Source organism: Hemicordylus capensis, chromosome 1 (assembly GCF_027244095.1).
Source record: "Hemicordylus capensis ecotype Gifberg chromosome 1, rHemCap1.1.pri, whole genome shotgun sequence".
In the NCBI taxonomy this organism is placed as follows: domain Eukaryota; kingdom Metazoa; phylum Chordata; class Lepidosauria; order Squamata; family Cordylidae; genus Hemicordylus; species Hemicordylus capensis.
The window spans coordinates 229,223,440-229,249,556 of NC_069657.1; the positions used below are offsets into that span (position 1 = coordinate 229,223,440).

At 44.4% G+C, this 26,117-nt stretch overlaps 1 long non-coding RNA gene across 1 annotated transcript; it reads right to left on the minus strand.

Moving 5' to 3' along the window:
- Positions 1–565: 565 nt before the first annotated feature.
- On the minus strand, positions 566–25,790 carry LOC128340695 (uncharacterized). Its single transcript, XR_008313896.1, has 4 exons — positions 25,765–25,790; positions 22,577–22,669; positions 2,877–2,972; positions 566–697 (listed from the first exon to the last, which is right to left on the minus strand). It is a non-coding gene; the product is annotated as an uncharacterized LOC128340695 (long non-coding RNA).
- Between the last annotated feature and the right edge of the window lie 327 nt (positions 25,791–26,117).

Consider the following 26,117-nt stretch of genomic DNA (forward strand, 5'->3'; position numbering starts at 1 on the left):
GATGAAGAGGGCCAGCGTGGTGTAGTTGTTAGAGTGCTGGACTAGGACCAGGGAGACCTGAGTTCAAATCCCCATTCAGCCATGAAACTAGCTGGGTGACTCTGGGCCAGTCACTTCTCTCTCAGCCTAACCTACTTCACAGGGTTGTTGTGAAAGAGAAACTCAAGTATGTAGTACACCGCTCTGGGGTCCTTGGAGGAAGAGCGGGATATAAATGTAATAATAATAATAATTTTATTATTATTGTTCTGTGATTTCTGTGGCCATAGGGGCCACAGAAATCACCACCAGCCAATTACAAAAAGCAACTTTACTGGGAACAGCCTATATTTTGTGACGATATCTATAATAACCAACAGTATTGATGATAAAATCCCAGGTCCTTGGGAAGGACTCAATGTCTGGATAAAACAAACCAGTCAATAACACCTGTCTGACTGTGTAAACAAGAAATAATCAAACCAAGTGATGTGACCAAGCACAAATTATTGGAAATCCAGGGCTTAAAAATCATAAGATTGATTAATGAATCACAATATTTGGAAACAAATTACATATGAGATGTTCTTAATCTTTTGATATTTAAGTCCTTAGAGGATGCTTCCAGAAATGCAGAGAAGATCTAACCTGTTTCTGCAAGCCATTCAGGTATTCTTTGTAGACCATGTATGTCCCATAGGCAGCATCTTGCCCAGTCCTAGTTCAGAGATGGGGATATATTAGCAAAATGTATTTTCTTGGTTATACAAAATTGACCACAACAGCATGTTTTCATCATCTAATTTGTTCAGCTCAAAACTCACATACCTAAATCTTATTCTTTTGTGGTTAATCCACAGCAGGAACTGCAGTAGAAGTCATGGTAAATGATTTATAGCGTGTAATTTTGCCACCACAGAAACAGCAAAATAAGGGACTTGGGTCAGTGGGGATTAATTTGGGTCAGAGCCCTGGAAGATGTTTTTAGTTCCAGGATTTAGCCCTGGAACATAATGAACAATAAAGTCAGTAGCACCTCTGGGGGTGCATTTTCTGAGTAGCCGCAACCTCCTTCCACAAATCTGGGATTAGGATACAAGGCCAGCTTTTATATCTGACCACTATTCACCATAAATGCCTCTTCCTGTGAAACTCCCTTTCACCCCAAGTTTTCTGCTATTCTCTTGTCCTAAACTTTTCCACCCTCTGTTTTGTTTCATTCCTTACACACAAACCATTCCGTTGTCAAAAAAAAAACACAAAAAAACCCTGTGCTCTTCTTCCAATAAGCCCACACACTCTGATAATCTTTTCCCAAACTCCTGATTCTTCCCTCCTGTTCACTGCCTTCCCCAGCTAAAATGTACATTTGGATCCTCGAATGGCTGCCCGAAGGTGATGCCCACTAGGATCTAGACTCCTTATTGAATGTTATCGCTGACCGTAAAGAACAGTTTGGGGGAAGTGAGTGGTTAATTTTGTTGTGGTAAGCATGCAATAATGATATGTTTAGATTAGGAACACTATTTCCTCATCATTGCAGTAAAAAGAAAACTTAAGTCATACCATTAATCATCTTATTCTAAATGGCTCCTCATAAAACAAATGGTTGTCAGGGGCATAACTAGGGTAGGGCAGGTAGGGCATGTGCCCCGGGCACCACTTGAAGGGGGGGAGCCATTTTTTAAAATGAAATTTTTTTAAAATGGCTGCCAAAAACAAAATGGCTGCCACACATGCTCAAATGGCCTCTACAAGGCCTTAGGCCATGCCAGGCCTCACAGAGGCCATTTGAGCATTCACGGCAGCCATTTTGTTTTCGGTGGCCATTTTTTTTAAAAAAGCATTTATTTTAAAAAAGTGGTCACTGCACATGCTAAAATGGTCCCTGCAAGGCCCTAGGCCTTGCCAGGTCTCGCAGGGGCTATTTGAGCATGTGTGGCAGCTTCCAAAATGGCCACCACATCGATCTTTGCAGGCCCAAACAGGCTTGAAAATCAGCCTGGGACCGATGGGGCGGTGAATTAAGAGGCCGGCGGGGGGACGGGGAATCTTTACAGACCCCCCTCCAGCCTTTAGGAAGCCCCCTGAAGGGGCTACAGGTAAAATTTTTTTTTTTTTTAAAAAAAATTAATATAATATAAGTCACTGTACACATATTCAGTTTGGCACTATGTACAAAGAATCAGGGCTAGTGAATACTGAGCTGAAGCTTATGAGCTAGGATTGTATTCATTTGCTCTTACTTTGCTTCTTGTGATAAGTGAGTTAAATGTGATGTCTTAATAATATGGCTATTAATGGTGAGTTTGTCTTTGAATCAGTGTGAAATCCTTAGTATTAAGGACCACTGGGAGTTTCTTGCTCTCTTTCTCTCATTTTAACTGTCTTTCTAAAATACTAGAATATATTCCAAGCAGTGACACAGTTTACTCTGTATGTCCTTTAATTATTTTCAGAATATCTGGGAAAAGTCAAATTCTCCATTTATTTTTAAAACTTATGTAATAGTGATGCTACAATGCATAGTAGAGAATTAGACAGGCACTTCTGTTTAGTTTTCCAAGTATACCTCCACATAGTATTTGGGTATTTTGTGAGCCCCAGCATACTGAAATTTGTAGTTTTCGAGCATTTTTTGGTCTGGCTACATCCACTGTTATATAGTTTTTGAAATATTAAAAGAGTAACTTGACTTGTATTTTTCAGCTGATTTTATGGTAAAGTTATCTGAAAGTTGGGTGTCAGATGTTTGGACAGGTGGCGCAATTTCAGTGCTTGCCCTAGGCGATATTTTCCCTAGATACGCCTCTGATGGTTGTACCTGTATTTGTTCTAGGGGAAGTTAATTAACTATGTAGCTTTGCCCACCATGTCTCTTACAGGTCTAGCATTACCTTTATTAGGAAGAAAAGGTGCACTTCTCTTTGGATTTGGTATGTGACAAGTCTTCCCTTTCATTCAGAAGAGGCTATATTAAGTCAGGATCCATCCTGCAACAAAGTTATTTGAAAAGGTCATGCTAAGAGCTGCCTAGGGGGACCATCTGTCCTAGAAGCAATATGAGATTACAACATGCTGCCTTCATTCCACTTTCTCATATTTTTTGGCAAAAGTCATTGCTTAATTGCCAAGTAAGAGCAGGCATCCTCTTCCTCTCTCCAAGATGTGTGCCAGAACAGTACGTAATCAAAAGCATATTAGAACGATAACATCAGGAGGGAATGTTTTGAGCATGTTGACCATGGCAGTGAATAGAATTCTAACTGCAGGCCTGGAATCTATCTGCTTTAGCCACAGACAAAGCTTCCTAGAAGCAGTGCAAGCAAATGCCAGAGTCAGCTATAACCCTATCTGCTGTCAACAGATGGAAACACAGGAAGTGGGAAGAGCAAAATTTCCCCATTATTTTGTGCAACACCACAGACAGGAGGAGAGCTTCACCACACAAGAAGGTGCAGAAGGCAAAAAGCATGAAGTGTGCCACCAACTATGTCATGCCAAGCTGATTCCGGACACCTTTTGAATATGCAGGTTTTTACTTGGAGGGGAATTGTAGAAACACCGAGATAAAAACAACATTTTGAGGCTGCCATGAGTGGGTATGAGTCCTGCAGCAGCCGCCACCCACTCCTTTCACAATTTGGTTTCTGCAGGTCAGTGGGAAATATTCCTTTGGAAAATACAAAAAGGAAAACGAAAAGTCTCAACTTTCCCCTGAGCATGTCTGGTGTACAAAGTAGTGCATTCAGCTAATTTAAGTGGCAGGGTTGAATCTGTTTGTGTCACTTCTTTTTTAATATTTGCAGAAACAATTATGGTTAATGCCTCTGTTTTCATAAAAACCTGGGGTTTGCAATATTCATGGTTCCTGTGGTATGATGTGGTATGTTCCTGTGGCATTTGTGCCTCGAGTGAAAATGCTGGATTGATTTGTTCTAGGATCCATTTGTTTGTTTTCCTGGCTGTCCATGGTCTCCTCAAAAGACTTCACCAGCACCAAAGTTCAATAGCATCAATACTTTTTCTGTCTTGCTTCTTCAAAGTCCAGCCACACATTAATTCCTGCCAAATTGGTTGGGGGCGGGGGAGTTTGCACCAAGCAAAGCGCAGCACAATGTCCCTTTTTCTCATTCTGAAATGTTGACAGGTATGCTGTTGAATTGTTTTAACCTGTGAAATTATTTTAATTGGTTTCACTCTATGAGGTCATCCACACAATCAAAAACTGTGTTCTACTTGGGTTTGGGAGCTGTGTGTGCGCCCAATTCTTGGTTTTGTGGAAGCAAGGTAAGAGGAAAGCCTGGGCAGAAGTGACCCACACAATCCCTTATATCCAGGTTTTCCTCTTACCTTGGTTCCAAACAACTGAAAATTGGGAGCACACACAGCTCCCAAACCCGGATAGAACACAGATTTTGCTTCTGTGAATTACCTCTGTGAGTTGTTTTTATTCTGTAAAAGTGTTTTAATTGTGTGGGTTTGGTGTTTTTTTTTTTTACTGTAACTTGAATTGTGTACACCGCCTAGACAGAGATGTATATATTAGGGATGTGAACAGAATCGGTTTGGCGTTCCTTTTCTGAGGCACCAAACCGGTTCCGTCGAGCAGCGTTCAAAACGGTTTGGAGGGTGGAAGGGATGCTTTAAATGACAGGAAAGGTGCTGCCTACCTGTTAGTCCCCGCACCGTTGCTTTCTCCCCACCAGCAATCTCCCAAGAAGTGTGGGTGCGGGACTGCAGCATTCCTCATTGCAGCCCTTTTCAGCATTGCCACACAAATGGCCGATGTGTGTGTCCATCTGCATGGTGATGCTGAACAGGGATGCAAGGAGGAATGCTGCAGCCTCTCATCCACACTTTTGGGGAGAGTGCCAGTGGGGGGAAAGTGGCAAGGCAGGGATGGGTAGGTAGGAGGCACCCTTCCTGCCCCTTAAAGTAAACCCTCCCACCCTCCTGGGAGTGCATGGAACTGGTTCTGTGCACATCCCTAGTATATATCAGGCAGTATATAAATATGATAGATAGATAGATAGATAGATAGATAGATAGATAGATAGATAGATAATATGGGATATTCTTGCAGATCTTCTTCCTCCTACTCAGTGACCTTAATACCTGCTATAGAAAACCAAGATGTTGCAGGGTAGGACCGCAGAGGTCTGTGCTGGATGAGTTTACAGCAGGCCTGCTCAACTTTGGCCCTCCTGCAGATGTTGGCCTACAAATCCCATAATTCCTGGCTATTGGCTACTGTGGCTGGGAATTATGGGGGTTGTAGTCCAAAAACAACTGGAGGGGGGCCTAAGTTGAGCAGCCCTGGTTTACAATGTCCAAGCCAGAAATCCTGTCTTATCCCAAGACTGGCACAATAAATAGAAATGTCACCAGTGGTGATGGTACAGATCAACCCAAGGATGTATGCAGAAGTTCATCACCTCATTGACTTGTAACCATTCTGGTTATAATATTTCTTCTTGAATACAGCAGCTGGCAGAAGGTCTTAGAGCCCAATATTAATTCACACAATCATAGCTTCATAAAGACTTGCAAAATTAATTCTCTGGTTTTTCTTTTTCAAACCATAAAAACAAAAAGGTATGCAAATCATCTCATGATAGGAAAAGAGCCTCGCATTATCCTCCCCACATCTTTGGCTTTGTATTCCTGGGGGGGAAAGGGGCACACTTCTACAGTTAGAATTAATAATGATCACTAGACAAAATTCGCCTACACTATATGAACTAGTCTATTTCTCAAAGATTAATCATGGATCCAGTTTAAAAAATGATCATTCAGGTTCTTTCTGTCAGCTGTCAAAAGAGCCCCAGGCTCTCATAATACTAGACATTCTTGCAATGAACTATGAGATGATTTTGATGCTTGAATGAAGGCATATAAACCACAGGCTGGAAAGATTATAGGTGCATATGAAGAAACACCAAAATCTCCATACTGATGATGCATGAATAGAAGAACAGTGATAGGGGAAAAAATTACTGAAGGAAAGATAAATCATAATATATTGCCAGATTTAAGAGGTAAAAATTAACCTGCCACAAATACGTTTCAGCCTCTGACTTCTATGCACGGTGAGTTGCTGGAGGAATACCATACAAAGATTCATATTTCAGAGAGCTAATAACAAGCACCTTGCTTTAACAGAACATTAGAGGTCAAGTCACATTTTTCAAACATCAAAAAGGAATGGCATGACTCAAAAGATTAATAATGGGCTAGGAAGCTTTTTGTCGATAGATTTTTAGTTGAGACTTGCTTTCACGTCCAGCCTCGTTCAGCCTGGGTCAGTCTAGCTCAGCCTGCAACACACGGCATGAGACGCTGAAAGCCTTTTACACACAGGCTTCTGTGGCACTTCAGTCCACTCTTCTTAGTCGCAGTGACTGAGTCAGATTCATTCTGGGTGGGCCAGAAGGTTACATGATCCAGATGATGATAATGTATCCGGAGGCTGTAGGAGCATGTTGTCAGTGGGCTCCCAGCATTTTGCACAATATGTTGCAACTTGCCAAGGGCTGGGAAAAGGTGAATGCAAAAAGATTCAGATAAGTTAAAGTCAAGAATATCCAGGAGACAGAACAGAAGCAGAGGAGGAGCAAGGTGGGAAGCTCAGAAGGTTCAATAATGTTCAAAGGCAACCATAGTGAGCTCTCAAATAGTTCACCAATCTGTATTTCCTACTGTATTCATGCCACATGATCAGCAGCTTCTTCTGAGAAGTGTACAACATCATTTAGGAGATGGGGTGGTTTACTTGAGCCCTAGGATTAAGCAATAGTGCCTAAAACGGAATATTTATTTTCTTCAAACACGGAATGCCTTCCTAAAGCAGTTTAAGCAGCTGCAAGAAGCCTTGCAGCAGAGGGAGAGACCACCTGCTTCCCAGACAGTCCCCAGGGTGAGACTGGTGTGGGCTGTCTGTTGCTGTTGTTGCTGCTGTTGAACATCTGCCTGCAGGAGAGGGAGAAGGTGAGTCCACCTGCCAGCCCCCTGCCTGATCTGTAGAACTGTGGCCTTTGGCAGTGGCTGCTTCACAGGATCGGGGGCCTTGATTGAGTGAGTCAGCAGTCCCTGCCTTACCAGATGACCAGAGTGGCTAACTCTGGCCCCATAAAGGGACACTACTTGTGGTGGCGGGCCCGCCACCGGTGGGGTCACCACCAAAGGGGTGACACCAAAGGGAGCCACCACTTTGGGGGAGCCACTTTGGGGGGCAGCTACTAGTCCAGGTATTTGTATGTGGGTGGATATTTAATAGCGGGGCGTCTGTTTTAATTAGTCCTGGGTGAGAATCTTTTAGAATGTGTCCCCTGGAGATGGGGAAACAGGGGCTGTGTCCACTGGCTGAGGGGCGGCAATTCCAGTGGGGGTGAGGAACAGAAGAAGTAACATGGGCAGGTCAGCGGGCAATTACAGGGGAAGGGGACTTAGAAATCTAATAGCTGTTTCCCCTTCCACCTGTCCTGCCAGCTTTTCGACCTTGGGGAGCAGTGCCGACCACCCTTGGAACCTCGCCTTGCTCCTCTGTAATGCCAGGTTGGTCCAGAACAAATCAGAAACCATCCATGGAACTATGGGGGCAATCCATGATTTGATTCTGGATGAAGGCGCCAACCTAGTATGTACTATAGAGACCTGGTTAAGGGAGGCTGGTGGCCCAGAGTGGTCCCAGCCTCTCCCTCCAGGGTACTCATTGAGGAGTGGGCGAGGGACCATGGGCGGGGAGGTGGAGTGGCTGTGGTCTATAAGAACAATATCTCACTTACCAGGATCTCTGTTGAGGTGTCGGACCATATCAAACGTGTGTACTTAAGTTTGGGAGACAGAGATAGACTGGGACTTCTGTTGGTGTACCGATCGCCCCGCTGCTCAACTGAGTACCTAACTGACCTGATGGACTTGGTCTCAGGTTTGGTGTTGGAGTCCCCAAGCTTGTGGTGCTAGGGGACTTCAATGTTCATTTTGGGACCAATTTGTCTGGGGCGGCTCAGGAGTTCATAGCGGCCATGACGACTATGGGCTTATCTCAAGTGGTCTCCAGACCGACGCACATTGCTGGTCACACACTTGATCTGGTCTTTCACTCTGATCAGAGTGGTGTTCCGTGAGTGGGAAATCCTGTGATTCCCCCATTGTCATGGACAGATCACCATCTGGTTAAGGTTGGACTCACAGTCATACCGCACCTTTGCTGGGGCGAGGGACCTATTAGGATGGTCTGCCCAAGAAGGTTGTTGGATCCAATTGCATTTCAAGAAGACTTGGAGGGATTTGGTGTTGGCTCTGCTGGTGCTCCTGTTGATGCCCTGGTGGAGAACTGGAACAGCAAACTCACCGGGGCAGTAGATATGATTGCTCCTAAGTGTCCTCTCACACCCACTTCAAAATTGGCCCCTTGGTATATGGAAGAAATACGGGGGCTGAAGCGGCTAGGTAGATGACTGGAGCGCAAGTGGAGAAAGACTCAGCTTGAATCCGACAGATTGCAACATAGAGCTCATTTGAAGACCTATGCTCAGGCGATATGTGCGGTAAAGAATCGATTCTTTTCTGCCCGTATTGCTTCCACAAGTTCACGTCCGGCTGAGTTGTTCAGGGTTATGAGAGGGCTAGTATGTGCCCCTCCTTCCTTGAATCAGAATCTGGAACCATTGATTACCCGCTGTGATGTGTTTAACAAATTATTTGTGGGGGAAATCTCTCGTATTCAGGCCGACGTAGATTCCATCTCCACAATTACTTCAGTGTCTGATGTGGAGGTGTCCAGCAACTCCTCTTATGTGGTTTGGTTGGATCAGTTCCAGTTTGTGACTCCTGAGGATGTGGAGAAGCTGATTGGAACAGTGCGGCCTACCACCTGTTCTCTTGACCCTAGCCGGACATGGCTTATACCTTCTGGCAGGGGGGTTGTTGTAGAAGGCCTGGTAGAGATTATAAATGTGTCTCTGAGGGAAAGTAGGAAGCCTCAGTGTCTTAAGGAGGCGATCATTCGGCCGCTTCTGAAGAAGCCTACTTGGATCCCTCAGAGCTGAGTAACTACAGGCCTGTTTCCAACCTTCGGTGGCTGGACAAGTTAATTGAGAGGGTGGTGGCCTCCCAGCTCCAGAGAGTCTTGGAGGAAAGATTATCTTGACACATTTCAAACTGGCTTTGGGGCTGGCTATGGAGTAGAGACTGCCTTGGTGTGTCTGATGGATGATCTCCAATTGGGAATTGACAGAGGAAGTGTGACTCTGTTGGTCCTTTTGGGCCTTTCAGCAGCTTTTGATACTATCAACCATAGTATCCTTCTGGACCTTCTGAGGGGTCTGTGGGAGGCACTGCTTTGCAGTGGTTCAGCTCCTACCTCTCGGACAGGTTTCAGATGGTGTACCTTGGAGACTACTTTTCTTCAAAATCTGAGCTTTCGTATCGTGTTCCTCAGGGCTCCATATTGTCTCCGATGTTGTTTAACATCTATGTGAAACCACTGGGAGAGATGATGACGAGATTCCTGATGAGGAGATTTTGTGCAGGGTGCTATCAGTATGGTGATGACACCCAAATCTATTTGTCCTTGTCAGCATCATCAGAAGAGGGCATAACCTCCCTAAATGTCTGCCTGGAGTCAGTGATGGGCTGGATGAGGGATAACAAACTGAGACTGAATCCAGATAAGACAGAGGTACTTGAAACCGCTGGGAAAGATCATCAGGAGATTTGGTGCTGGGTGCTATCAGTACGCTGATGACACCCAAATCTATTTCTCCATGTCAACTTCATCAGGAGAAAGCATATCCTTCCTGAATGCCTGCCTGGAGGCAGTAATGGGCTGGATGAGGGATAACAAACTGAGACAGAATCCAGACAAGATGGAAGTACTTGTTGTGCAGAGTTGTTATTCGGGAAACGATACTGACCTGCCTGTTCTAGATGGGGTCACATTTCCTCAGAAGGAACAGGTACGCAGTTTGGGAGTGCTTCTGGATTCACACCTCTCCCTGGTTTCTCAGGTTGAGGCAGTGGCCAGAAGTACTTTTTATAAGCTTTGGTTGATACACCAGCTGCGTCCGTTTCTTGAGATTCATGACCTCAGAACAGTAGTACACTTGCTGGTAACCCACAGACTTGATTACTGCAATGCACTCTATGTGGTGCTGCCTTTGTACATAGTCTGGAAACTACAATTAGTACAGAACGCGGAAGCCAGGTTGGTCTCCGGGTCATCTCGAAGAGACCATATTACTCCTATATTACAGGAGTTACACTGGCTGCCAATAGGCAAAATACAAAGTGCTGGTTTTAACCTATAAAGCCCTAAACAGCTTAGGCCCATGGTATTTAAGAGAGCATCTTCTTCTGCATGATCTCCATCATCCACTGCATTCATCAGGGGAGGCCCGTCTGTGGCTACCTTCAAGTCGTTTGGTGGCCACTCAGGGACGGGCCTTCTCAGTTGTTGCTCTGAGACTTTGGAATGCGTTTCCCGCTGCATGCTTCTCCCCATCTCTAGTGGTTTTTAAAAGATCTTTGAAGACTCATCTTTTTAAACAGGCCTTTTAGCTTTTGTAATTTTGAATATTGTAAATTTTTCGTTTTAAGCAGCTTTTTTGGAGTTTTAATTGATTTCAATGTTTTATTTATCTGTATTGTTGTTTTATGATTGTGAACCGCCCCGAGACTTTGGTTTGGGGCGGTATATAAATGTATTAAACAAATAAATAAATAAAATCTAGGAGAGACCATATTACTCCCATAATGAAGGAGCTACACTGGCTGCTGATATGTTTCCGGGTAAAATACAAGGTGTTGGTTATAACCTATAAAGCCCTAAACAGCTTGGACCCTGGGTATTTAAGAGAACATCTTCTTCGTCATGAAACCCACCGCCCACTGAGATCATCAGGAGAGGTCCGTCTGCATTTGCCATTGGCTCGTCTAATGGCTACCCAGGGTCGGGCCTTCTCTGTTGCTGCCCCGAGGCTTTGGAATGCGCTCCCTAGTGAAATAAGAGCCTCCCCATCTCTGGCAGCTTTTAAAAAGTCTTTAAAGAGCATCTATTTACCCAGGCTTTTAATTAATATTGTTTTAATTGTTTTAATGTTGTTTAGAATATTATTTTAAAATTTTAAAATTGTTGTGTTTTATATTTCTTGTTTTTGTTTTTAACGAATATTTTATTTTCTGTTTTTATTTTGTTGTAAACCACCCAGAGATGTGGGTTTGGGGTGGTATAAAATATGTCAAATAAATAAATAAATAAAATTATTATTATTATAATGCCTTAAATTGCAATTCCATGAACAATTGGTATAAGTTCCACTTAATTCAGTGGGACTTACTTCCATATAAAGTGCCCCCTATGGGATATTACGAAAGTATACAATACTCATGGATAGGTTAAAAGACACAAAAATTAATCCATGCTTTCCCCTCTCTAATATCAGATTTAAGGGACATGGAATGAATTTAATACACAACGTGGTCTGAAAGAAAGGAAACATTTTTTTAACAGAGTGACAGTTTTAACATTTGCTAACATCCAAGCCAGCTTGCCTTCCACAGGATTGGGAATGTTCATGGGAACATGCAGCTTCTCTTCCTGGTGCACCATTCCTCTTCTCCTAATCACATGGGAGGGGCTCTGAAACCCTCCCCTACACATGTGATCTAAATACCAAACAAGTTGTTCTAGTAAGAACTAATCAGCCTACTTTATTTTCACTGGCTCTACAACTGGACTATATTGGTTCAAATCGGGTTCCACAAGTTAGATTTTTTGCACCTCAAATGTTCATGCGTCCACCATCATGGATTGGGGTGGATGACATCATTACAAAATGCACCTTTGCGATGTCCCCATGTGGCCCTCACTACAACTGTACCAAATTTGGTTCAAATTGGTTACACAGTCCTCAAGTTAGTGCACTTGTGCCTCAAAAGTTCACATGCCCATCATCTTGGATTGGGGTGGATGACATCATCACAAATGACACCATTGGAGTATCCCTATGTGGCCATACAGCTGTAGCAAATTTGATTCAAATTGGTTAGACTGGCCACAAGTTAGTCCACTTGCACCTCAAAGGTTTACATGTCCACCATCTTAAATGGGGTGGATGACATCGTCATAATCTATGCCATTGAGGTGTCCCTATGTGTCCCTACAGCTGTAGCAAATTTGGTTCAAATTGGTTAAGTGGTTCACAAGTTAGCTTACTTGCACCTCAAAAGATTATGGTTCTGCCATCTTGAATCAGGGTGGAAGACATCTTCGCAAACTACACCACAGAGGTATCCCTGTGTGTCACTCACTACAACTGTACCTAATTCGGTTCAAATCAGTTAGACAGTCCACAAATTAGCCCACTTGCACCTCATATGTTCACGCAGCTGCCATCTTGAATTGGAGTGGATGACATCATCACACACCACGCCATTAGGGCATGGTGTCCCTACACCACCTACACCTATGTGTCCCTACAGCTGTAGCAAATTTGGTTCAGATCAGTTAGGCGGTTCACAAGTTAGCCCATGTGCCTCATAAGTTTATGAGTCTGCCATCTTGGATTGGGGTGGATGACATCATCACAACTACGCCATTGAGGTGTCCTTATGTACCCGATTTGGTTCATATTAGTCCAGGTGTTGTGAAGTTGATGTGGGGGGGGGGCACACGCAGACACACGGAGAGACACACATACACAGAATGCCGAGGGATCTCATAAGAAAGTAGGCTAAAAAAGAGTCGTTTTCATGACCCAAATCCGTGGTGGCTAGGGAGGGCTGGGGGAAAGGCAGGAATATACCTGCCTTCCCTACATGAGCATATGGTCTCTAGCGTTCTGCCACACTGCACATCCACACAACTGGCGTGGCAATGCAATGGAGCTTACTGCATTGGAGATCTAGAGGAGGAAGTCCTCCAGTATCCCACAATGCATTGCATGGGTAGCGGAGTGGCTGCCCATGGCAAAGCTGCAGCACCCTGGACGCTCTTTAAGTAGCACTCTGTGGCAGGGCTGCCAGGAGTTGCAGCACACAGCCCTGATTGCACACATGATTGGGGCTGCCAAAGTAAGATGGGGCTTTGCCCCTTTAACCTAGATAAAAGGTTAGTTTAAATAACAGGGCAGCCCTGCTCTGGAGCAGCAGGGTAGGAGCAGATCCTGAGGCTCTACTTGAGACTTGCTATCCAGGTTTTCCTGCTCCTTCCTTGTTGCAGCTGGTCATTTGAATCACCTTACTGTATTTAGATTTGATATGATGGGCTGGCTTGGATTAACTCCCCTCTTGCAACTAGGAGAAGGGGAAATGCACACTGGGAAGGAGAGAGGTATGTACTTTGCACATTCCTAATGGCGTAGTGGGGGGACCACTCTGGCTCCGATGTATTGTCTAAATTGGCTCAGAATATTCAACAGCAAGTGGGATTCTGTACTACCAACAGTTAGGGCAGACACTACAATATTAAAATGATATTGACTGCTGCTGCCACTAGAGTTCCACCAGAGGACTGACCTGAAAGACAGGTCAGATGCGTAATCCAGAAAACAAGATCCATAATCTAGGATCTGAAGTCAGTTTGCCTATGTTGGTTCCATGTTAGGTTGGCATGTTGCCAAACAGAAATCACCAAAATATCCTGCATTCTCACGGTAGGGGTGTGCACAAAACAGGTTTTGCCAATTCAGCTTGAATCTGGACCAGATTCGAGCCAACCAGTTTGGTTCTGCTCCCAATTGAACTGGACCCGGTTCGAGTCTGAACTGATCTGGTTCAACCAGCTCAGGACTCTCCTGGAAAAGGGGAATCTGGTGAGAGGCAGGGGTCTGTCCTAAGTGTAGAAGGGGCGGGAGGGAAATAAATGGTACTCACAAATGCTGGCAGACGTGGGGGGGCAGGGCCTCCCCCACCCCCACTGGCCTCCCCCAGAGTAGCCTGGGCAGGCAGTGGCCTGGTTCAGGTCTTCCTCAGTCCGGTTCGGGCCTCTGGGCATGCGTGGAGACCACATTAGTGACCTCCACATATGCACAAAGGCCATTTGAGTGACCACAGAACAAAAATAGTTAAAATTTCACAAAATAAAGTAAAAACAATCACATAGGATAAAAACAAATTAATCAGTTTAAAATTAATTTTGGTTAAAAGCCTGAGGAAACGGGTGCATCTTGAGGGTCTTCTTAAAAACAAAAAGAGAAGAAAATGGTCTTATTTCAACAGGGAGCATATTCCAAACCAGGGAAGCCACAGAGAAGGCCTGGTCCTGAGTCACCACCATACAAGCCAGCAGTAACTGTAACTGGACCTCTGCAGAAGATCTTAATAGGCAGCAGGGTTCATGGCAAAGGCGGCACTCTCTTAAATACCCTGAACCAAAGCCGTTGTGGGCTTTATAAGTAATAATAATCAACACTTTGTATTTTGTTCAGAAACGTATTGGGAGCCAATGCAGTTCTTTTAGAATCAGTGTTATATGGCCCCTTTATGTTGACCCAGAGACCAGTTTGGCTGCCCCATTCTGTACCACTTGTAGTTTTCAGACTACATACAAAGGAGCCCCATGTAGACTGCATTACAGTACTCAAGCCTGGAAGTTACCAGAATACGCAGCACTGTTTTAAGGTCATTTACCTCCAGAAAATAACTCCTCCTAGGCAGTGTTCTCTCTAATCTTTTTCATCTGTGTGCGAAATTAGATTTGCTCTGGGCGGTAGTATCAAGACAGTGTGTGGATGCCATTCAGGGTGGGGCTTTCCCAGTTCAACCTGAGCTCCAAAATTAACTGAGTGGACATCAAAGAATGTGTGAGCGCGCACACATACACATGCCTTAGAGGGAACACTGCTCCTACAGGACTTCTCCTTGCACTGCCCCCAGGAAGAACTAAAATAATGGGTTGAAAATGCACTTCCTGGTTGCTTCTGGGCGTATATTTTTATGTGTTCTCCCTTCTTCCTGGGGGCAGTGCCAGGAGGAACCCCTTAGGAATCAGATTGGCAGGAGCAGCTTGAGTAGCAGCTGCTTCAGCCAGTAAGACCAAAAGACTATAGGCAGGGGAAGAGGGGCTGGAGTGAAAGAAGCTCCCTGCCCTGGAGGATTCCTTGCTGCTGCTCAGTCTGATTTTTTACTAGCTTGCCTTGTTTATTTGGGAGGGTGGGGGCTGTAATCCTAGATTTCTCCCTTCTATCTCTCTTTGTGCCCTTTGCATGACTTTTTGCTCTTCTCTTTTGGCTTTCTGACTTCTCCCCCTGCCCCCAACTTTTCTGTTTTCTGCCTTTTGCCCCCACTTTGTTCCTTTTTTGTTCTCCTATGTGCTGGAAGGCTTGGGTAGTAGTAGCAGTAAGTTTATTGCAGTCACAGATCAGATTAACAAACAATAAGCAGGCTTGGGTAAATACCCATGTTTGCTGGTGTGGAGAAAAGCGGGGGGGGGGCTTCTGCCTCGGTGACTGGATTGTCCCCTGCCCACCCCCCTGCAGTGGGTTCTCCCCTGCCCCCCACTACAGGCTGAAGTGTGGAGATAATAATACTTACTTACAGGATTGTTGTAAGGATTATATCTAAATAATACATGTGAAGCACATTGCACATGAAAACAAATTCTATACAAATGAAAATTATTATAAATTCACTTACAGTTTAGAAGAATGTATTTAATATATGCCAGCACTGGAAAGATTTGCCCCAAGTCCTCATTACTGGCCTTTGACAAAAAAATTTAAAATGCACACACTTATATTGATTATGTACTTTTCAAAATTTCAGATGTCAACAAGAAGTATGAGGAAAAGAATAAAATAGAGCATGAGAATTCAGTGACACAAATAGTGTGTTCTCACATCTTCCTGGAGTTGCTCAGGCCTTTTTAAAAAAAAAACTCTATGTGATTTTTGTTGTAAAATCCTTGGAAAAAAAATGTTCAGATGTCCAGATACACGATAGAAAAGTACACAAGTGTCTGTCATGGGGGAAACAAAGGATGAATAGAAAAGGAAACAGCAAGTTGTAGGCCACCATTGGCGGACACTTGAATAGGGGCCCTTTGCTTGACATAACAGTGAATTAGAACAAAAATGGAGTCAAACAGCTATTTGTCAAGTGTAAAAATGCACAAAAGTTGTGAGAACATGGGCCCTTCTGTAAAAATGTGCCAGATACTTTTTTGTGGCGTCAGTTTGAGACCCCTGATGGATTGTTGTACTGTGAGCAGTGCATTGTACATGGTAATAAAGAGACATCTGGTCAGTTCTCTTTCCGAAAGAATGGTCTGACTCTACTTAAATCAGTTGATCAATCCCATGTATTTTTAGAGATTGGCTTATTGCCACAGGAACTGGAGTACTGCTTTGCTTTCCTGGTTTTATCACTTGTAAATAGCTTACACCTGCCTTTGCTCTGTAAATGAAATAATCCATGCTTCTGGTGTGCCTCAGAAGTTTTCCTTTCGTTCAGATACACAAAGCATGTTTAAAGTTTCAATAACTCAATCCATTCAGCAGAACTGCATTAAACAAAAGCTCAAATGCATTAATGCTTCTAAAGTCTTAATACAAATATGCCCACACTATACAACCTATATTTATATCTGTTAGAGAATGCAAGAACTAAGCCAGATGTTCTCTGTGTTTGTTTTTTGGTTCAAAAGTAGTGATTTGAGGGATTAAGGATGAACCTGCTCCCCTGAAAAATCCATCCTTCTTTCATAGCTGTTCATTACTGTTCGTAGCCATTTTCCCCACTTTTCTGATGATCCAGTAGACTTTTCTACTCTGATTTGTTCCATTCCTCCTCAATTAATCCCATTCAGTCAAGCATCATGTACTGCTGGACATGATCATCTGAACTGCTTCTCCACACCCTGCTGTAATAAAGTAGTCTTTGGACTATGTTTAAAAGAGCAATTTGGACTAATCCCCCCCCTCACAAACATGATCAAGCAATCACATGCTGAAGGGGAAGACATACATGGCATGCTCATGTCTATCATGTGGGGCTGGGCAATCAGGTGAAATGTCATCTGAGCCAACCCCAGTTAGGGATGTCTTTATTCTAGCATTTTTATCACGAGGACTAGCCGCTTAAAGATTTCTTGGGACCCTTGCTTGGGACACTTCCTTGCACTGTGTATTGTTTGGGAGCCTTCCTTGGACTACTCTCCAATAATTTCCCAGCTAGATTGTATGAGCCATGTAGGGCAAGGGTCAAGAGAAAAGGTAGCAAGGCGCACCTCTCCAAGCAGCTTGTCCACATCCTTGGGAGTCACAAACTGAAACTGATTCAACCTAACCATACAAGAGAAGCAGAGGCGGAACTATAGGGGGGGCAGGGGGGCACGTGCCCCAGGCGCCATCTCTTCTGGCCACGTGGGGGGCGCCGCCATGACAAAAAATATTTTATTATTATTATTTATTTATTGTTAATACAAATGTTTCCTGCTCAGTGCAGCAGCGCTGCAGAAGTCAAGGGAGCGCGTCGGCGCCCCCTCCCCCACGAGCGGTCCCTTCTGTGCTGCCCACGCCACCCCATTGCTTTGCTGGCGCCTGGCGGCCAGTCAGTGGCCTGGCTTGGCGGCGGCGGCGGGTGCTTGTGAGGAAAAACCTAAGTATAATGTAGTATGTTGGGGGAGGTGCGGGGGGGGCGCCATTTCAGTGCTTGCCCCGGGCGCCGTTTTCCCTAGTTACGCCTCTGAAGAGAAGTTGCTAGACACCTCCGTAATACTCTGCAATAACTGTGGAATGCAGTTCCGCTCAAATACGAGAGATTTTATCTGCAAATAACTCAATAAAGGTGTCAGTCACAGTGAGTTACTGATGGCTCTAAATTCTGATTCAAGGGAGGAGGGGCTCATACTATTCCCCTCACAACCCGAAACAACTCTGCTGGATGTGAACTTGTGGATGCAATGTGCGCAGAAAAGAATTGCTTCTTTGCTGCACGTATAGCCTGAGCATAGATTTTCATATGCACCCTGTGCTGTAATCTGTTGGATTAGAGTCAAGTCTTTCTCCACTTTAACTGTCTACTTTGCCTCTTCAGCCCCCGTAGTTCTTCTGTATTCCAAGGGGCTAATTTAGAAGGTGATTGGGAGGGGTGCTTAGGCACAATCATGTCTATTGCCCTAAGTTCATTATTCTATGTCTGAACCAGGGCGTCAACAGGATTGATGGCAGAACCAAAACCATCCAAGACTTCCTGGAATCCTATTGGATCCAATAACCCTTAGGACCATCCTAATAGATCCTTCACCCTGCAAAGGTGGGTTGTGGTTGTCAGTCCAACCTTAACCAGATAGTGGTTCATCCATGACAATGAGGAAATCACAGGCATTCCCACCAACAGATCACCACCCAGAGCAGAAGACTAAGTCAATTGTGTGACCAGCAATGTGCATTGGTCCTGAGACCACTTGGGACAGGTCCATAATTGTCATAGCCACTATGAACTCCTGAGCTGCTCTTGACAAAGTGGTCCCAAGGTGAACATTGAAATCCCCAACTACCACCAACCTGGGCAACTCCAATGCCAACTCCGCAACCAAGTCAGTCAGCTCAGTTAGGGATTCTGTTGGGTGGGGAACGGCACACCAAAAGAAGTCCCAATCTGTCCCTGGTCCTCAGACTTAGGTACACACATTCAATTCAATATACAGTAGGCTAATTTCTTGACAGGGATCCTGGTAAGAGATATATTATTCTAATGGGCCACAGCCATTCCACCTCCACACCCACATCCTCTCACTTGTTCCACAGCAGAGTATCCTGGTGGGAGAAGCTGGGACCAGACTGGACTACTCGCCTCTCCCAGCCAGATTTCTGTGATACACACCAGGTCGGCTCCATCATCCACAATCGTCGTGGATTATTTCTGTTTTATTTTGAACCGACCTGACATTACAAAAAAACCAAAGTGAGGTTCTGTGGATGGGTGGTACTGCTCCCCAGTTTCAAAGAGCTGGGGCAGGAGAGGGATAACAGTTAATAGGTTTCTGATCTCCCTTCCCCTCATATGGCCTGCTACCCTGCCAGTGCCACATCTCCTTCTCTTTGGAGGGGAGTAATGCAACTTTCTTACTTCTGCCCCTCTTTCTGCCTTTTGTTTCTCCTTTATACTTTTCTGCCTTTTGACCTTGATTTTGTCCTTGCTTTCCTGCTTTCTGCTACTTCCCTCTTTGGTTTCTGCCTTTGGCCCTGCTTTTCTGCTCTCCCCTGGTTTCTGCTGTGTCAATGAGCTTGGGTAAACAGAACCCTTCTCCTTCCCCCCTCGCCTCTTGCCCCCATCTTTTTCTCTCTGTTCCCCTTGACTGATATAATGTGGGATAGCTGCCACTGACATATAGGAACATAAGAAGCTGCCTTATACCATCAGACCATTGGTCAATCTAGCTCAGTGTTGTCTTCACAGATTGGCAGCAGCTTCTCCAAAGCTGCAGGCAGGAGTCTCCCTCAGCCCTGTCTTGGAGATAGCTATCATATTTGTATACCGCTAACTACCGAAGTCTCTAGGCAGTACCTTCTTGGACCCTCCTGCATTCAAGCATGCAGATACTCCCCCAGAGCAGCCCCATTCCCTGAGAGGAATATCTTACAGTGCTCACACATGTCTCCCATTCAAATACAAATCAGGGCAGGTCCTACTTAGCAAAGGGGACAATTCATGCTTGCTACCACAAGAGCAGCTCTCCTCTCATAGACCAGCTCTCCTCCCAAGCAGGACAACTCCTGACTCTGATATAAAATAAGGGCTGGATTCAATTTAACTATGAGTATGGGTTAATAAGGGGAAATTTTGTGTGTGTGTGTGTGTGTGTGTGTGTGTGTGTGTGTGTGTGTGTGTGTCCCACTCCAGTTCCAAGACTGATAAGGGCAAAGAAAATGAGAAAGTATGATCTAGAACCAAGGATTCAATGCTACTCTTCTTTGCTGTATTTTTAAAGCAGACTGTTTATATCATGTTCAGATAGTTGATTACTAAAATATGCATATATCAGCACCAGCTACTCTTCATTCTTCCTTTTGTTTTGTCTCTGGTTGTCCCTACATGAGGCTGTTCATATATGTGTACAAAACTGGGCTAAGGGAGCACAGCCTGGTTTTGCACGCTCATGTGAACCACCGGGATCGGGCTGATCCTGGCAGCAACATGGCGTCAAAACTGCCTAAGTAGCCACCCTGTAAAATGAGGTTAAGGGAGTGAGTGCTCCCTTAACCCCGTTGTTTTGATCGTCTGGCATCCACGGCTGTCAGACTGTGGGGACCCGAGGGAGGGGGGATCCCCATGATGCACTGTGCACTTGTGCGGTGCATCACAGTATTGCCAAAGGCCAAGACGACACATCCCGGCCCTCCCCGCTGCATGGGTGCACGGGGAATCATCTGGGCACACGGGGAGCGTGCCCGCACTGGAGGAGCAGTCATTTGCAGGGAAGGTAAGTCTAACCTACCTTCTCCGCAGCCTGCTCTAGAGCCCTTCTCACCACTCGTGAGAAGAGGCTCAAAGTCCACCTGCTGGCTTTGGTTTGTTTCCTGTCTATATGCACTTTTATCTTTTAGGACTATTGTCTGTTAACAATTTTTGTTAACAATTATCTAATATTTTGAAGTCCCAATCTGCTAATGGCTTTTCCTTTTGATATAGAACTTTAGCTAAACCAGAAAGATTATTTTACACTCCCCGCCCCCTCTGAAGCCTACGATGCCTTTTGAAAGGATGTCCCAGAGAGTCACACAGCATAGCCAGGATTTCCACAATTTGACTATTGTGGAAAGTGCTACAGTATGAAATAGAATTAGAATCTTCATTTATTGATGAACTGATGAAAACTTTGAAAGCTTTTTAAGTGGTTTCAATAGGTGTGACATGTTACAATTCATAACATGCTATCATTCAAGTATTACCTCACTGAAGATCAGTTGCATAGATGTTCAGTGAGGTAAGACTTGGATCCGAAGCCCTGTTCCTCAAATAGAAGCAAAGGAGCAATGTCACAGAACAAAGAAAGAGGATATACACAGTAAAAGCAGAAGAATATGAAGGGATTCAGTGAATCAGAGGGGCTATTCTCATGATCTGCAAAAATCGGGCTACGAGAGCCTAGCCTGATTTTTGTAGATTGTAAGAACCACCAGGCTCAGCTATGAGCCCGGTGGTTCTAGAACGGGTAACCCGCTCAAGAACCCCTGCCCTAAAACCAGGTTTTCGGATCGAGTGCTCCGCAAACCTGGTTTTCTAGATTATGAGTAGCCGCAACGCAGCTTCACACCGCACCTACTCATGAGGAGACCCCCGGAGGGGAGGCATAAAGCCACCTCCCGGCTCCAGGGGTCTCGCCAGCATGCCCTGCACGCTTGCACAGGGCATGCTGGAGCTTGCGGGGGTTGATCGCCCCCCAGTCCCCACCGGCTCTGTCATGGAGCTGGCAATCATGTGGGCGGCCAATCCAGCCGCCCAGGGCTCCTTCCCGGCTCACCGCCCCAAACCGGGTCTCACCAATCATGAGACCCGGCTCAGAGTGTGCCAGAAAAAACATTAATTACATTGAGGCTATTCACATGATGGGAGAAAATTGGGCTAGCAGAGGCAAGCCCGATTTTCTCCCATCGTGAGAACCACCGGGCTCAGCTGCAAGCCCGGTGGTTCTTAAGCGGGTGTTTTTTCACCTAAACAATTTTGGCTTCAATGGTAACCCAAAGTGAAGCAGGAAAATGTTCTGGAAGACAAATCACTTCAAAGAAGCTGTCTGTGAAGTCCCCAGGCTGTCCCAGTTCTACCATAATGTTCACTGTTTTCTAGGGATGGGCCCGGACCAGTCCGGAGGCCATTGAAAAAGCCTCCGGACCGGTCTGGACCTGGGCAGCCCAGTTCAGGTGGGGGGATAGCTTTAAGAGCAGTGGGAGGGTTTACTTACCCCTCCCGCCGCTTTCCCACTCTGGCGCCGTAATGCTAAGAGTAATTGGGGTGGCAGGATACCTCCCTGCCGCCCCTTCCCCAATGTTGCTGGAAAAAACTCCCAGCAGTCCTTTGCGCGCGTGCATGTTGTGCGCGCACTTCACGTCTCTGTGACGTGCGCTAGCGCAAAGGACTGCTGGGAGTTTTTTCCAGCAACATTGGGGAAGGGGCGGCAGGGAGGTATCCTGCCGCCCCAATTACTCTTAGCATTACGGCGCCAGAGCGGGAAAGCGGCGGGAGGGGTAAGTAAACCCTCCCGCCGCTCTTAAAGCTACCCCCCACCCCAGTGCCGGACCACAGTTGGCGGTTCCGTGCACACCCCTACTTTTTTCCTTGTTTGCAAATGTAGACAGCTGATTGTGTTGGCAGACTTCTTTCTGAGCACTATACCAGTGGAGTCCTTGCTAAACATTCATTGGATATGTTGCAAGCTACATTTGGGAGCCTTTGTACATCTGAAATGTTTCCATGTATTCTTGGTCTTACATGCAATAGAGACTTCAAGCTTTCATAGTTGGCAACAACAACAAAAACTTTGATGCTGACGTGGGAGTTTGAATCTAAATGTTAAAAAATATTGATTGGTCAAATAACTGTATTTCAATATTAAAATATCATACTTAAATGAAAGTTTGGAAGTATCTCGTACCATTTGAATCTCTAAGGAAGTGGTCATCAGATCTATATACAGCAAGGGGCTTGAGATGCTGGCTACAATTCTTCATGCACAGTGATTCTGTAGCTGTAAGACACACAGAAGTAGGACTAACTTGTGTGAGACTGTTCAGCTTTCAGTGAGAATTTGTGCCTAGGAAACTATGCTCTCATTGTTGCACAAATTACAACTTATATAATTTGTAACAGTTACATACCCTTGCTGGCTTATATATTATTTCCTCCATGCAGCTGGGGCACAAGGATTGTTCCATTAGGAGTATTTTAATGTGTATGAATTTAGCCTGTATTAAAATTACACAGGTACTTGGCTTGCTTGTGGTCCGGAAGGGCAAAGTATGCCAAGCAAATGCAAATTCAGCAGATGCAATATAATATTTCATAAGACTGATCACTATTTTTAGAATCTAAAATATAAATGTATACAGATGGTGATGATAGAAGTCAAGCCAGACAAATTGTTTTCCCTGAGAGCTGTGCAAGTAAGCCTGTTTGCTGCATATTGTGTTTGATGTTTGGAACTTGTTAACTGGAAACAGTAATCAAAACCTGGAAAAAAAAGTAAAATAGAGCTATTTTTCTACAGGCATATGGCATGGGGGCTTTACAGATGTTTTCCAGAGGGGTAGCTGTATTAGTCTGTGACAGCAAAACATCAAAGGATACTTTGACAATTCTTAAAGACTATTGATTCTTAAAGACTATCTAATTGTGCTGTAAGCCACAGCCTGTACATGCCAGTGTTTTTTAACTGAGGTGAATTTAGGATCTTCTTTTACTTAGCAAAGAAAAAGAAGTAAGAACAAAAGGAAGAATTGTGATGATTTCTAAAACGAATAAATACCAGTTTGAGCACAAGGTTTGGCACATATTAGATTAGGAGTTTTACTCCACTACATCATAGATCACAGTATGTTGTACCACTTCTTGGATACATTAACATCTCTCATATTTCCTAGAATAAATTTTCTTGCTCTGTTTTGCCCACATCATGTAATTAAGTTTTGTTTATCCAGTTTCTTCCTTCAGTTTGTTTTGGGAAAGTAGTGCCCTACATGGCTCATACAATCTAGCAGGGAAATTATTGGAGAGGGTCTTGTTAGTTTCATCAATCTTATGAAACTGCAGAGAGAGGGCAGGATGCCTCTTTGCCTTAAGGAGGCAATTGTTAACCACTTCTGAAGGAACCTGCTTTGGATTTCTCAGAGCAAGGCAATTATAGACCTGTCTCCAATCTTCCATGGCTGGGCTTCTCGACTCCAGTCAATCCTGGAAAAAGCAGATTATCTGGACCCATTTCAAATAGGCTTTTAAGCAGGCTATGGGGTGGATGTGTCTATACCTACAAAGTTTAGAATAGTTCGGACAATGGTTTTTCCAATGACACTCCATGGATGTGAAAGCTGGACTTTGAAGAAGCAATATAGAAAAAGTATTGACGCTTTTGAACTTTGGTGCTAGCAAAGACTTTTGAGGATATGATGGATAGCCAGGAAAACAAACAAATGGATCATAGAACAAATCAATCCAGAATTTTCACTTGAGGCACAAATGACTAGATTCAAACTATTGTACTTCGGACACATTATGCAAAAACCCAGCTCCCTTGAGAAGTCCATAATGCTGGGGAAATTTGAAATAAATTGAAGAAGAGGATGACCAGCAGCAAGGTAGATTGACTCGATTACAACAGCAATGAATGCACCACTGAGGGACCTTAAAGGCCAAGTTGAAGACAGATCATCCTGCAGAGAATCTATGTGGTCACTAAGAGTCAACTCAACACCTACTTGACAGCACTTAATCAATCAATGGGGTGAAGACTATCTGATGGATGATCTCTAATTAGGAATTGACAGGAGGAGTGTAAACCTGTTGGTCCTCTTGGATCTCTCGACTCGATACCATCAGCCATGGCATCCCTCTGGGCTGTCTGAGGGGACTGGGAGTAAAAGGCACTGATTATGCTCCTACCTCTCAGGTAGATGGTATAACTTGGAGATTGTTGCTCTTCAAAGCAAGAGCTATTATATGAAGACCCACAGAGCTTCATTCTTTCTCCAATGCTTTTTAACATTTACATGAAACCACTGGGAGAGATCATCAGAAGATTTGGTGCTGGGTGCTATCTATATGCTGATGATACCCAGATCTATTTCTCCATATTAACTTCATCAGGAGATGCTTTAAACTCTCTAAATGCTTGCTTGGAATCAGTGATGGACTGGATGAGGGAGAACAAACTGAAGTTGAATCCAAACAAGATGGAGGTACTCGTTGTGGGAGGCTGGAACTTAGGAAGTGGGTTAGATCTGCGTGTTCTGGATGGGTTTACACTCCCCCTGAAAGATCAGGTATGAAGCTTGGGAGTACTTTTGGATCCAAACCTCTCCCTGATATCTCAGGTTGAGGCAATGGCCAGGAGTGATTTTATCAGCTGTGGATGATACTCCAGCTACGGATGATACTCCAGCTACATCCATTTCTTGAGATAAAATACTTTAAAATAGTGGTGCTTATGCTGGTAACATCCAGGCTTCACTACTGCAATGCACTCTACATTGGACTGCCTTTGTACGTAGCTTGGAAACTTCAACTTTTGCAGAATGTGGAAGCCAGGCTGGTCTCCAGGGTCACCTGTAGAAACCACATTACTCCTATTTTAAAAGAACTACACTTGCTGCCAATTCATTTCCTGGCCAAATACAAAGTGCTGGTTATTACCTACAATGCCCTTAATGGCTTGAGCCCAGGGTATTTAAGGAGTTCCTTCTTCCTCATGAACCCCATTGCCTATTAAGATCATTGTGACGAGGTCTGGTTGCAGTTTCCATTGGCTCACTTGGTGGCAATCCAAAACCTGGCCCTCTCTAGGGTTGCCCCAAGGATCTGGAACACACACCCAAATTAAATCAGAATCTCCCCATCTCTGGCTGTTTTTAAGTGACTTTTGAAAACATACCTGTTTCATCAGGCTTTTGGTTTATGACGTTTTAAAGTTTTATTTATGGTAATTTTAATCTGTTTTATATGATTTTAGGTTTTAGTTGCAGTTTGTTTAAATTGTGAACCCCCCTGATATAGGATTGTATATAAATACCTGTATGTTAAACAAACAAGCAAACAAATAAAAATAATAAGGTAGCTAAAGATCATACTTACCAGCAGCCAACCACCCTGCCTGCTCGCTAACCAAAATGATGATTGGTTTCTTCTTAGTACCTAAAAGAAAAATACTTCCCCCTCCCTCTGAGCACTCTGATTGGCTGCCTGAGCAGTCAATCAGCCTAGTCCCTCTCTGATTGGTTTGTAGGGTGGTCCTAGGAAAGATGGCTTATTGGCTCCTAACTTATTAATATTCATATTTTAAAAATTCTGGGCGTTTCCATCTGTTCTTTGTGGTTGGTGCTACTGTCGCCCACCTCACAACTCTTAAAGCAGCATCAGACTGCAGACAAGAACAGCAGGGAACAACAGAGGGAGGCAGAAGGCACACAGAATGGAGACAGAGACAT